Raw genomic sequence first — 12,848 nt, forward strand, 5'->3', positions numbered from 1 at the left:
TAAGGGTAGCACAAACAAGAGATGTAATTAATTATGTGCAATCATGTGCTGACAAAGTCAGCTGCTTTAGCGGTAGTGCGAAATAGGTTTTTTATACCTTTCATGAACATGAAATGGTATATTAACTTTGGTCCGATGTTTGTAACGTTGAGAAATATAGAAGATAGACTCACCATTAAGTATACCGAATTGATCAGGGCGACGAACTGAGTTGATACAGCCATGTCCGTCCGTCTGTCTGTATGAACGCAAACTATTCCCTCAAATTTTGAGATATGTCAATGAAATTTGGCGCAAGTATGTCTTTTTGTATTATATTAGACATTTGTCGGATACGGTAGGATCGGACCACTAAAACATATATCTCCCATACAACCGATCGTTCAGATAAGAAGATTTTGGTCATTACATCCGCAATTTAGAAAGTATGAACGTGAAACTCGGTGATGTATACTTTAATATATCATAGAAGATTTTCTGAAAAAATCAATTTGATCGGAGCTATATCTAGTATATATCCCATACAACCGATCGTTGAGATAGAAAGATTATTGGCAATTTCTCCCTTAATTTCCGATATAAAAACGCTAAACTTGGTGATATTTATTCTAATATAGCAAAGAAGATTTCATGACAAAATCATTTCGATCGGAGCTATATATAATATATATCCCATACAACCGATCGTTCAGATAGATTTTTGGCCATTTATTTCTTGTAATTGAAATTTAAGTAACTTCCCGATAAGCTACAAGCTTGAAACTTGGAATATACTTCAGAACCCGATGACAATGCAATAATAAGAAAAAAATCGCCGCTAGGTGGCGCAAGGATCGAGATATTAGCAAAATTCGCATTTGTGGTCCGATTTGGCTCATATTTGGAACACATAATACATGGAAGAATAGAAATCGACCTGTGAAAAAAATCGCCGCTAGGTGGCGCATGGATCGAGATAATCACAAAAATCGTATTTGTGGTCCCATTTGGCTCATGCTGGGAACAATAATACATACAAGAATAGAAAGCGACCTATCAAAAAAATCGCCGCTAGGTGGCGCAAGGATCGAGATATTCACAAAAATCGTATTTGTGGTCCGATTTGATTTGGTCCATATTTGGAACACATAATACATACATGAATAGAAAGCGACCTATGATGCCCGATTTGTCTCATATTTGGAACAAATATTGCATACAGTCCAGTAGAAGTGACATCAAAATATTTTGGAGTTGGAGGAGGGAAAAGCATACGTGGCGCAGATTCGAGTAAGGTCTTTGGAAGGATTATGTATTGAGTACTTAGGTTGTAGCAAATTGTCAGGAAAGAGTCCTTGTAATAATGAGTCACTTAATGAACTAAATAGAATGAGAAATAATAGGCAATTAAATAAAGACTAAAATAATAAAAAAAAAAAATTTTAGTTAAACGGTTTTATTGAAAACAATACTTACATGAAATAATAATAATACGAAAAGCTACAAAATAATTAGGTAGGTCCTAGGTACTAGTTATTACACTCTTTTTCAATTTAGGGCATTTATCAGACAATTAAATAAAAGCGTTGGACGCGTCATGTTTCTATTGATAGTCATAAGTAAAACCAACTGAACCTTAATCAGGTTATGCTACGCCTCACATTTTTAGAAATTTCACGCGCCCAACGCTTTTATTTAGCTGTCTGATCAACGCCCTAGATTGATGAGGAGTGTGATGACTAGTACCTATGACCTACCTAATTATTTTGTAGCTTTTCGTATTATTATTATTTCATGTAAGTATTGTTTTCAATAAAACCGTTTAACTTAAAAATTTTTTTTTAATTATTTTATATTTATCTTAAAAATCGTTTAGGTATCTATATCTGTTCACTATATATTTCTTATTATACTCAGTTGAGCAGAGCTCACAGAGTATATTAAGTTTGATTGGATAACGGTTGGTTGTACATATATAAAGGAATCGAGATAGATATAGACTTCCATATATCAAAATAATCCGGATCGAAAAAAAATTTGATTGAGCTATGTCCGTCCGTCCGTCCGTCCGTTAACACGATAACTTGAGTAAATTTTGAGGTATCTTGATGAAATTTGGTATGTAGATTCCTGAGCACTCATCTCAGATCGCTATTTAAAACGAACGATATCGGACTATAACCACGCCCACTTTTTCGATATCGAAAATTTCGAAAAACCGAAAAAGTGCGATAATTCATTACAAAAGACAGATAAAGCGACGAAACTTGGTATATGAGTTGAACTTATAACGCAGAATAGAAAATTAGTAAAATTTTGGACAATGGGCGTGGCACCGCCCACTTTTAGAAGAAGGTAATTTAGAAGTTTTGCAAGCTGTAATTTGGCATTCGTTGAAGATATCATGATGAACTTTGGCAGGAACGTTACTGCTATTACTATATGTATGCTCAATAAAAATTAGCAAAATCGGAGAAGGACCACGCCTACTTTTAAAAAAAATTTTTTTTTTAAAGTAAAATTTTAACAAAAAATTTAATATCTTTACAGTATATAAGTAAATTATGTCAACATTCAACTCCAGTAATGATATGGTGCAACAAAATACAAAAATAAAAGAAAATTTCAAAATGGGCGTGGCTCCGCCCTTTTTCATTTAATTTGTCTAGGATACTTTTAACGCCATAATTCGAACAAAAACTAACCAATCCTTTTGAAATTTGGTAGGGGCATAGATTTTATACACGCAGTCGTTCGTCTGTCCTTCCGCATGGCCGTTAACACGATAACTTGAGCAAAAATCGGCATATCTTTAATGAACTTAGTTCACGTGCTTACTTGAACTCACTTTATCTTGGTATGAAAAATGAATGAAATCCGACTATGACCACGCCCACTTTTTCGATATCGAAAATTACGAAAAATGAAAAAAATGCCATAATTCTATACCAAATACGAAAAAAGGGATGAAACATGGTAAGGTAATTGGATTGTTTTATTGACGCGAAATATAACTTTAGAAAAAACTTTATAAAATGGTTGTGACACCTACCATATTAAGTAGAAACAAATTAAAAAGTTCTGCAGGGCGAAATAAAAAACCCTTAAAATCTTGGCAGGTACTACATATATAAATAAATTAGCGGTATCCAACAGATGATGTTCTGGGTCACCCTGGTCCACATTTTGGTCGATATCTGGAAAATGCCTTCACATATACAACTACCACCACTCACTTTTAAAACTCTCATTAATACCTTTAATTTGATACCCATATCGTACAAACACATTCTAGAGTCACCCCTGGTCACCTTTATGGCGATATCTCGAAAAGGCGTCCACCTATAGAACTAAGTCCCACGCCCTTTTAAAATACTCATTAAAACCTTTCATTTGATACCCATATCGTACAAACATATTCTAAAGTCACTCCTGGTCCACCTTTATGGCGATATCTCGAAAAGGCGACCACCTATACAACAACCACCACTCCCTTTTAAAGCCCTCATTAATACCTTTAATTTGATACCCATATCGTACAAACACATTCTAGAGTCACCCCTGGTCCACCTTTATGGCGATATTTCGAAACGGCATCCACCTATAGAACTAAGGCCCACTCCCTTTTAAAATACTCATTAACACCATTCGTTTGATGCCCATATTGAACAAACAAATTCTAGGGTCACCCCTGGTCCACCTTTATGGCGATATCTCGAAACGGCGTCCACCTATGGAACTAAGGATTACTCCCTTTTAAAATACTCATTAACACCTTTCATTTGATACCCATATCGTACAAACGCATTCTAGAGTCACCCCTGGTCCACCTTTATGGCGATATCTCGAAAAGGCGACCACCTATACAACAACCACAACTCCCTTTTAAAACCCTAATTAATACCTATAATTTGATACCCATATCGTACAAACACATTCTAGAGTCACCCCTGGTCCACCTTTATGGCGATATTTCGAAACGGCATCCACCTATAGAACTAAGGCCCACTCCCTTTTAAAATACTCATTAACACCATTCGTTTGATGCCCATATTGAACAAACAAATTCTAGGGTCACCCCTGGTCCACCTTTATGGAGATATCTCGAAACGGTGTCCACCTATGGAACTAAGGATTACTCCCTTTTAAAATACTCATTAACACCTTTCATTTGATACCCATATCGTACAAACGCATTCTAGAGTCACCCCTGGTCCACCTTGGTGGTGATATCTCGAAACGGCGTCCACCTATGGAACTAAGGATTACTCCCTTTTAAAATACTCATTAACACCTTTCATTTGATACCCATATCGTACAAACGCATTCTAGAGTCAACCCTGATCCACCTTTATAGCTATATCTCTAAATGGCGTCCACCTATAGAACTATGGCCCACTCCCTCATAAAATACTCTTTAATGCCTTTCATTTGATATACATGTCATACAAACATATTCCAGGTTTTCCCTCGGTTCATTTTCCTACATGGTTATTTTCCCTTATGTTGTCACCATAGCTCTCAACTGAGTATGTAATGTTCGGTTACACCCGAACTTAACCTTCCTTACTTGTTTTATACATGCTATTATTTGGAGATTACGAACGGGATAAGATTATTGCTCAGCCCCATTCATGAAAGGTATGAAGTCTTCGGCACAGCCGAAGACAGTGCCGTCATTACTTGTTTTATGCTAGCATACATATGTATATATGTTTTATATAGAACAATGATTACAGATCAATGGTAAAGTAATCAAATGTTAGCATATGTTTTTATGAAGTTATGTATATCCATCTGAACATTATAAATTGCAAGTGATAATAAGAAAATAAAGTTATCAGTGACCGTGCATGACAAAACGTAGTAATAAGGTAATAGCAACTTATACTTTTAAATATGTACAATGTGTTTATAACTAAACAGTAAATATCTGTATGTATGTGAATAAAGCTGTTGAGCATACTTATATAATAATATGTTGTTGTTATTATTGTTGTAGCGATAAGGTTGCTCTCCGAAGGCTTTGGGGAGTGTTATCGATGTGATTGTCCTTTGCCGGATACAGATCCGGTACGCTCCGGTAACACAGCACCATTAATGTGCTAGCCCGACCATCTCGGGAACGATTTATATGACCACGTTAAACCTTCAGGCCATCCTTCCCTTTCCACCGCCAAGTCCCATGAGAGGCATGGAGTCGCCAGAGCCTCGTCTGTTAGTGAAACGGGATTCGCCGCGGATAGGTGAGGTTGACAATGAGGTTAGGAGAAGCTGTATATTGCGCTGGCAACCTGAAGGGTTGCGCTACACAACCCCTTGAATCTGGTATTTTAGTCGCCTCTTACGACAGGCATACCTACAGCGGTTATATTCTGACCCTCTAACCCGCTGGGAAGTATAATATGTGATGGACGAGTATGCTTGTTATTTTTAATTAACGCCCACGCTTCCAATTTGCTCAAAAAAATAGGTCACTTCTTCAAAGTTAATTAATTTATGAAAAATTGTGTTACAAAATTTGAATTCAACTATAACCCAGTTTCTCGTTGAAGTCAGAATAAAATGATAAATAAATATAATTATATGTTCGAGCTAATTTCTGGACTGTTTTCATATTTCTGAGAGAATTTCTGATTTTAACCAAGGTGCAAATTATATGTTTTTGTTTCTGCCATGTAACAACTCATCTTCCTTGCAGATGCTCTTCGGAGTGGGCGTAAGGCGTCGTTCTCCTAACCTGTAGGAAAACTTAAGGAAAAAACTACGTAAATTGGCCTTAAATTTCTTCAGAGATTAACGCGCCTTATTTATAATTGTTTTTTAACGTAGACTTAAGGCTCCTTGTATTGATTTTTATACCTCTGACTCGTTTTTTCAAATAAAGAAACTTATATATTTTCTGATGTCAGTAATTTGGGTGGCTGTCTTGGAAACACTTCTCCTTTCCAACCTTTCACACTGTGCACCCCACACAGTGCAACCCTTAATTTTATGTTATAATCGTTTATTTGCTGCTCGAAATCACATTAGTGAAGGCATAATTATTAATCACTTTGAATATGAATCAGTGTTGCTCGGTAACTAGTCCATTCCGACAACCTATTCAGAAACATTAAAAATGATGTTGAAATTATAAAAACTTAATTAAGAGGGTTAAGGTTTTGGGTCTTTCCAGCTACGAGAAAGGGATAATCAGTTGAAAACCAATGACTGCGAACTTATCAACAAACTTTTTACATGGTACTCACAATCCCTTCCATTCCGACATTATCAACAATATAATTCTTAATTAATGTGAACTATATTGTGGTTTAAAACTCAAATTATTAATTCATCGTTGATATTTGAAATTTTCTAAAATACATTTTTGTTTTTCTGAATTTTATTTGAAGTCTTCTGAAATACATTTGCGTTTTTCTGCATTTCATTCCGCTTTTCTGAAATACTGTTAGAAATGTGCATGTAGTTGTGTTATTATATTTAAAGACATACTGTGTACACTTTATGTATGGAATCTCGAAAAAATTATGCCAAGTTTGTTGAAACTAATTTTGTTCATTGGCTATGTTTTAATTTGACAACGCGTGTTGTTGCTTTGTATTAGTGAAAATTGTAGCACGCGCCGTTTATCCAATTTAAGACGCTCAACAAACCGCACGCGCTAAAGATCATGCCGGTAAGCTGACAAGCAATAATTCTTAGACCTGAACGTACGCACTACTTGTCTGATTTATATGTTTATGCAGAACTATTTAAGTCAAACCTCTTTATTTCTGCTTGAAAACAAAAATTAACATGAACATCTTCGCGGTAAAATTACAGCAGTTTTATGTCTCAAATATACACATAAGAAAAATATTACCTAAAAATTTGCAAATACCTTTTAAAATTTAGAAAAAAGTTTTTTAAATTAGAACAAATTTTTTCTAAGCCAGGTCTCCCTCGGCAGTGATTTGGCGAATACTCCGAGTATATTTCTTGCCATGAAAAGCTTCACAGTTAAAACTCATCTGCTATGCAGATGCCGTTCGGCATAAAACATGTAGGTCCCGTTGCACCAATTTGAAGGAACAATTAAAAAAGAGCGCGGTGCCATTCATAGCTTCCACAACCCATTTGTCAGCCTCACTCATTCCAGGGGAATCCTACAGTCCCCGGAACCTACGGGATTTATATCCGGCAAAAGCTTCGGGGAGTTACCTTGTCGCTACAAAAGCAACAACGCAAATTGGAATAGAAGCTCTGCCTAAATTATATTTGGAGGTATATCGCGCCTTGTATTTGTTCATTTTATCTGACAGAAGGTAGCGTATTTGAATCGCCGCGGATATCCAATAAAACTGACATTTGCTTCGTCCACGTAGCAAATAATATCGTAAATAACGTCAGGATATGTAAAAAAACTGGAAACAAAGGAGAAAAGCACGCAGTTAAAGGCAAAGATCATCTATCGAGGGGTCGAGGACCGTTCAATTTATCGTGCAGTTATCACCGTAGAAAGCAAAGGTGATTCCCACTTGTAGGAAAGGATAAGATGTTTCATTCCTTGTCTGTACCCAATGCCAAACAATCACTCAAGTAATTCGCAGTTCAATAGATCTGTTGTTAAAAAAAAAAATTTAACGAGGTGTCGGTGTTGTTGAAAGCCTAAGATAAATTGAATTTTGGTGGTGGTTAAATAATTTTTATAAGACTTATTTCATAGTCATGTATAAGGGGAGCAAAACAACAGATATTATTTATTTAAAAATTGAGATAGTCTTGATGAATTTCGTATTTAACTTCTTTCAATATCACCAAATTTTCTGCTTTAAATTAACAACAGAACAAAAGTTCGGACCTCTATAAAAAAGTTTAAACTTTTTGCAGTCTTGTGTGCCATTGATGATTAACATGAATTTAATTTTGGCTATACTGTTGTTTACTTAATTAAAATATAGATATGTTGGAAGAAAGTTTTAAATGTAGATTCATTGTTAAGAAAAAATAGTACTTATTATTATAATTTCGAATTAATTTCCATTTGATTAGAGGTCATTGTTTTGGCAATAAATATTTGTTCGCTGTTATTGTGTTAAACTGATAAATTAGAGAAAACACATTTTTGCCAAACTCTTATCCTCCCACGCAAAATAGTTGGCGAAAAAAATTTGAAAACAGATATTGTGGTTTCGCAATGATTTATCTTAAGCATAATGCCTGCTAATTTGTGTCCATTGTTCTTTAACAAATATATATGTATGGGTGTATATTTAACAGTGCACTTTTTTCCAACTTTCAGTACGCCTTTGAGAGCTATTCTCGCATTTCTTGTTTTTTTTTTGTAGACTTTGATATTCATATAAGCTTTTCAGCGTTTACAGTATAAAACAAATATCAAATTTTAACACCTCAACAGTTGCAATTTTTTAAAACATATTTAGCTTTTTACGGAAGAAGTGCTTATATAACGGCAGGAGAAGGGCCTTCATCGATCGGCAATTGAACTGCTAATACGATTGAATTCACTTGCGTGCTCTTGCTTGAAAAAAGTTTTAAGTAAGTCTACGCGGAAAGTAGAATACAAGAATCCAACGAAAACTTTCTTTAAATTTTCAAATCCTTGTCCGAATTTAGTTTTCTAAGCCCTTTAAATAAACCAAATACTTTCTTACATCAAAACGTTTTAAACCAGGGACGGAAAATAATAATAATTTTTTTTTTTCGGAGTCGAAAAAGTCTTGGTCAAAAAACTGTCCTAGGTGAAAATGTTTGAGTTCCTAGGTATCCCTATAGCAATATCATGTCGAATCATGAATCCTTTTTATTTTTCGAAATTTTTCCATAAAAGTCCACATATAAAAGTAAAATCTGTATTTTAATTTTTTGATTCCGATAGAACTAGTTAAACTCGGACTTTTAAAAATAAAAGTCCGGAAATAAAAGTTACATCCGGACTTTTATTTCGTAAGGCCAAACTAAAATTCCGGCTTCATTTGATAACAAAGAAATAGTTTATCCGAAATAAAAAAAAAATTTAATTCGGTTAAGCCGTTTCTTTGTTATCTAAAAGTCCGGATTTAACTTTTTTTCCGAACTTTTATTTTTAAAAGTCCGAGTTTAACTAGTTCTATCAGACTCAGGTATCAAAAATCCGAAAATAATTTTTATTTTGATCCAAATATATTAAAAGTCCAAAATTAATAGTTTTGCAAGGAATTATATTATAAAAGGAATAACAGATTCCGCCCCCGTTTTAAACAAGTTTACACTACCGTGTTCAAAAAAATCGGTTTGTTATCGACGGCAAGAAGATGTGTGAATTATTTCTTCTCGAAAAGTTACCAGTTTTCAGTGTGCTATCGACGAGGTATAGATGAGTTATCGATTTGCTTTCGAAGTTGATAACTAAGGTTATCCCTAAGTTATTGATTTTCGATAGATGATCTCTCGGTTTTTTGCCGTAAATTTTTCGACTTTTTATCGAATTGTTATAAACGTGCATTTAATAGAAAAATCTATCTCTTAATTGTCGATTATCAAAAAGTTATGTATTTGTTATAGAAAAGTTATCGATTTTCAATCGAGTTGTTGCAGAATAATTGTTGTATTTTTTAAACGTGCCATTGATAAGAAGTTTTATCTGTGAGAAATGTTGTCGATTTTTTTTCTCTTACATTTATCGACTTTTATTAAAAAAGTGATCGTTTTGTTACAGACAAATTATCGATTTTTTTAACGTGCTATCTATAAGAAATGTTATCTTAGAGTAATCGATTTTTTGTCGACAATTTATCAGTTTGTAATTGAAAAATTATAGATTTATCACCGAATGTTTATCGATTTGTTACAGAAAATTGAAAAAATTTAGAAATTCAAAAGTTTATGGTGTTATTATAGAAAAGCTATTGAATTGTTATAAACTTGCGAACGATAAAATAGGTTATTTATGAGTTAAGGATATTGGATGAGATGGCGGGACGTAATCGAATGCTTATTGATTAATTATCGAAAATTTAATAGTTTCTTCTGAAAATTTATCAACATATTGTCAAATTTGCCATCGAAAATGTATCGGTATATCATAAAAGCGTTGTAGATTTGCTAATGCAAAGCTATCGATTAGGTTTCAGAGTGTTATCAATTTTTTTTCATAGAAAATTTTATTTATTATCTATGGGTTAGCGCTTTTATATCGACGAGTTATCGAATTATTATCGAGAAATCGTTAATATGTTTTCGGAAAGTTATAAATTTTTATCAAAACTTTGTAGACTTATTATAAAAAAGTTATTGAATTGTTATAAACTTGCGATCGATAAGAAAATTTATCTTTTCGTTATCGATTTGTTATTTACGAGTTATCAAGTTTCTATGGAAGAGTTATCGATTTATTATGAATGCGTCATCGAATATCTATCGATTTATTATAGAAAGCTTAAAGGTTGTTGTCAAAAATTTGTCGCTTTTTTATTGAATTTTCTATCTAAAATTGTAAATATGTTATCAAAATGTTATAAATTTGCTATCGCATAGGTATCGATTTGTTACAGGAATGTTACCAATTTGTTTTTGTCAAATTATTGACTTATTATCGACAACCCAAAGTTTTGTTATGAAAATTTTATGAACAAGATCGATAACAAATCTGCAGCCAATAATTATTAGCCGATAGAGACCGATGACTCGGCGAAAAAACTCGATAATTAACCGATAGTTTTACGTTAATTTCGCTTTTCGGATAGTAAAACAATAACTTATCGATATTTGTATGTTTGCAACTCGAACTTCATGAGCACTTGGTACTCACGCCTTCATTGTTCGACAAACATTAGCTATCGGCATTATTATTTTTAGTTCGAGTAACACAAATAGTTACCCACTTACCACACGCCCAAACATTTTTATTGAACAGCCAAGCGCTGAAGAAATTATTGCAGAAATTATTGTTGAAGGTCAAGAAGAAAAGAGTAACGTTTTGAGAGTAATAAAAGTTTACTGTAAAGTAAACACACAAAAAGTTGATGAAAGTTGCGGTTAAGAGAGGAATTGGTGAAATGATGTTACTTCAACTGCACAAACAATGTAAGGTACTTCACTCGTCAAAAGTGTGTGTATGTGTGTGACTGTGCTGTGTTAACGGCGCCAGAAGCAATCAGTAACAGAAAAATAACAAAAGGTGCTACTTCACCATTTAACTGTAAGTCAGTAGAGCACCAGCACAAATGGACTAAAACAGTAAGCTAGAAGACTCAATAAACAACGGACGGTCAATCAATCGATCAAACGAAGTGCTTTTAAAAAAGTGTATACCCACATCAAGGATTTTCTATGCCCATGTCGAATTTCGCTGTCATTCTATATACACTAAAGCGTGAATGTAAGAAATAAAAGTGCTATACAAAAGTATGTAATTTATGTTGAAGTCTTGTCACCTCAAGTGAAATGTAAAGAAATCACAAAAAAAAAAAGAATGTTGAATACAAAGTGCTGAGTGTCGATTTGTCAAGCTTTCAAATGATAATTAAAAGAAACTGAATGTCGCATTAAGTGATCGCAAAGTGGAAAGTGAGAAAAATAAGTAGGTAAATACAAGTTGAAGAATTTTATACAATATATGTTTGTATGTATGTGCATACAGCTTGGTGCAGTTAAGCACAGACATTAAAGGAAGTGACAGTTCATTTAATATTTTTTTTTTTAGAGAAGATTGTTTTGCACTTTCCATTTAAAGAACTACTTACAATTCTAGTTTTCTGTTGTTCATTAACTTGTCGTACTATATCTTTTTTTTATTTTAATTTACCTATTCATAAGCGTGCATATGTGCGGACGAAATCCATTTTTTTGGAAATTTTTTATTCACTCAGTAAAACCATTTAACGCGCTTAATGACATCTGGTTTTTCGTTTTTTGGTGTCGAGTACGGTGAATTGATAACGAAAGATGTTTTGTGTAAAGAAAGTGAAATTTTCGACAAAATGTGTGTGGTTCTGAATTTTTATTAGATTGTTGTGAACAAGAAATTGTTTTTATTAAAGAAAGTGGTTATATGGATGCTCGTTTGTATTTCAACAAAGGGTTAAATAACTACTGTTTTAATTTTGGTATAGTTAAACCTACATTCTAAGAACGAGTTTTGCAAAAGTTTCCCTCCGTAGCTCCGTAAGTTTCATTGATAGGCACAGGTCACTAACTACTTAAGTCAAGCATAAAAAAAAGAAGTGATAGGTAAAGTTTATCAAAGAAATGCAAAACTATATTCTTATGATATCGATTGGACTGTTGGCATTAAATACGTGCAGCATTGTGCAGTTGTGAACTGCGTCAAGTTATTCACAGACTCCTATGTCATTGAAGATAGTATATAAAATCTGAAAACAGCTAATTCAACCTACCCAACAGAGGACACACCCTTTAAACAAATAAGCTGATCTTTGTGTTTATTACGTATATTTAAATTCTGGGTGGGGATACTTCGCCGAAGTCCACTTTACATAAACTCCTTTCCTTTTGTACCCCTAACTTCCACAAACATAAGTTTTGAGAAAATGTTTTAACACTTTCCGCATTTTTTTTTTGGAAAGGCACCCTAATGTGTGCAGAAATATGTAGATCTAAGCCATTAGCAAAAAAATTATATATTTTTTTATTTAAAGTAAAATAATTTTTTTCTTCATTTCACATTGAACTAATTTATAAAAAATACAAGAATTAATTTACAATATAAGTTTTGTGTTATATAATTATTAATATCGAATATCTTAGAAAATTTGAAAATACTAATAGATGATTTATTTTTTTTTTTTTTGTATTTGAATTGTAAATTTGTGTGCCTATGATTCAGAGCAAAACTATATTAAAAGTGCTACAAGTGCATAGGGCTT

General features: G+C 33.5%; 1 protein-coding gene across 3 annotated transcripts in view; it reads left to right on the top strand.

Moving 5' to 3' along the window:
• The window catches only part of LOC137237262 (uncharacterized), a 207,698-nt gene that overhangs the window by 105,172 nt on the left and 89,678 nt on the right, over nt 1-12,848 (top strand). The window contains exon 1 of one of the 3 annotated variants that reach the window (XM_067760686.1): nt 11,197-11,546. The exons of 1 other annotated variant lie outside the window; for it this stretch is intronic. The gene's annotated coding sequence lies outside the window, so the exon portion shown is untranslated. Of the gene's footprint in view, nt 1-11,196; nt 11,547-12,848 lie in introns of those variants that run through there. One more of the 3 variants, XM_067760685.1, reaches the window with a different exon arrangement.

Source organism: Eurosta solidaginis, chromosome 1, assembly GCF_040869045.1.
Source record: "Eurosta solidaginis isolate ZX-2024a chromosome 1, ASM4086904v1, whole genome shotgun sequence".
In the NCBI taxonomy this organism is placed as follows: Eukaryota; Metazoa; Arthropoda; class Insecta; order Diptera; family Tephritidae; genus Eurosta; species Eurosta solidaginis.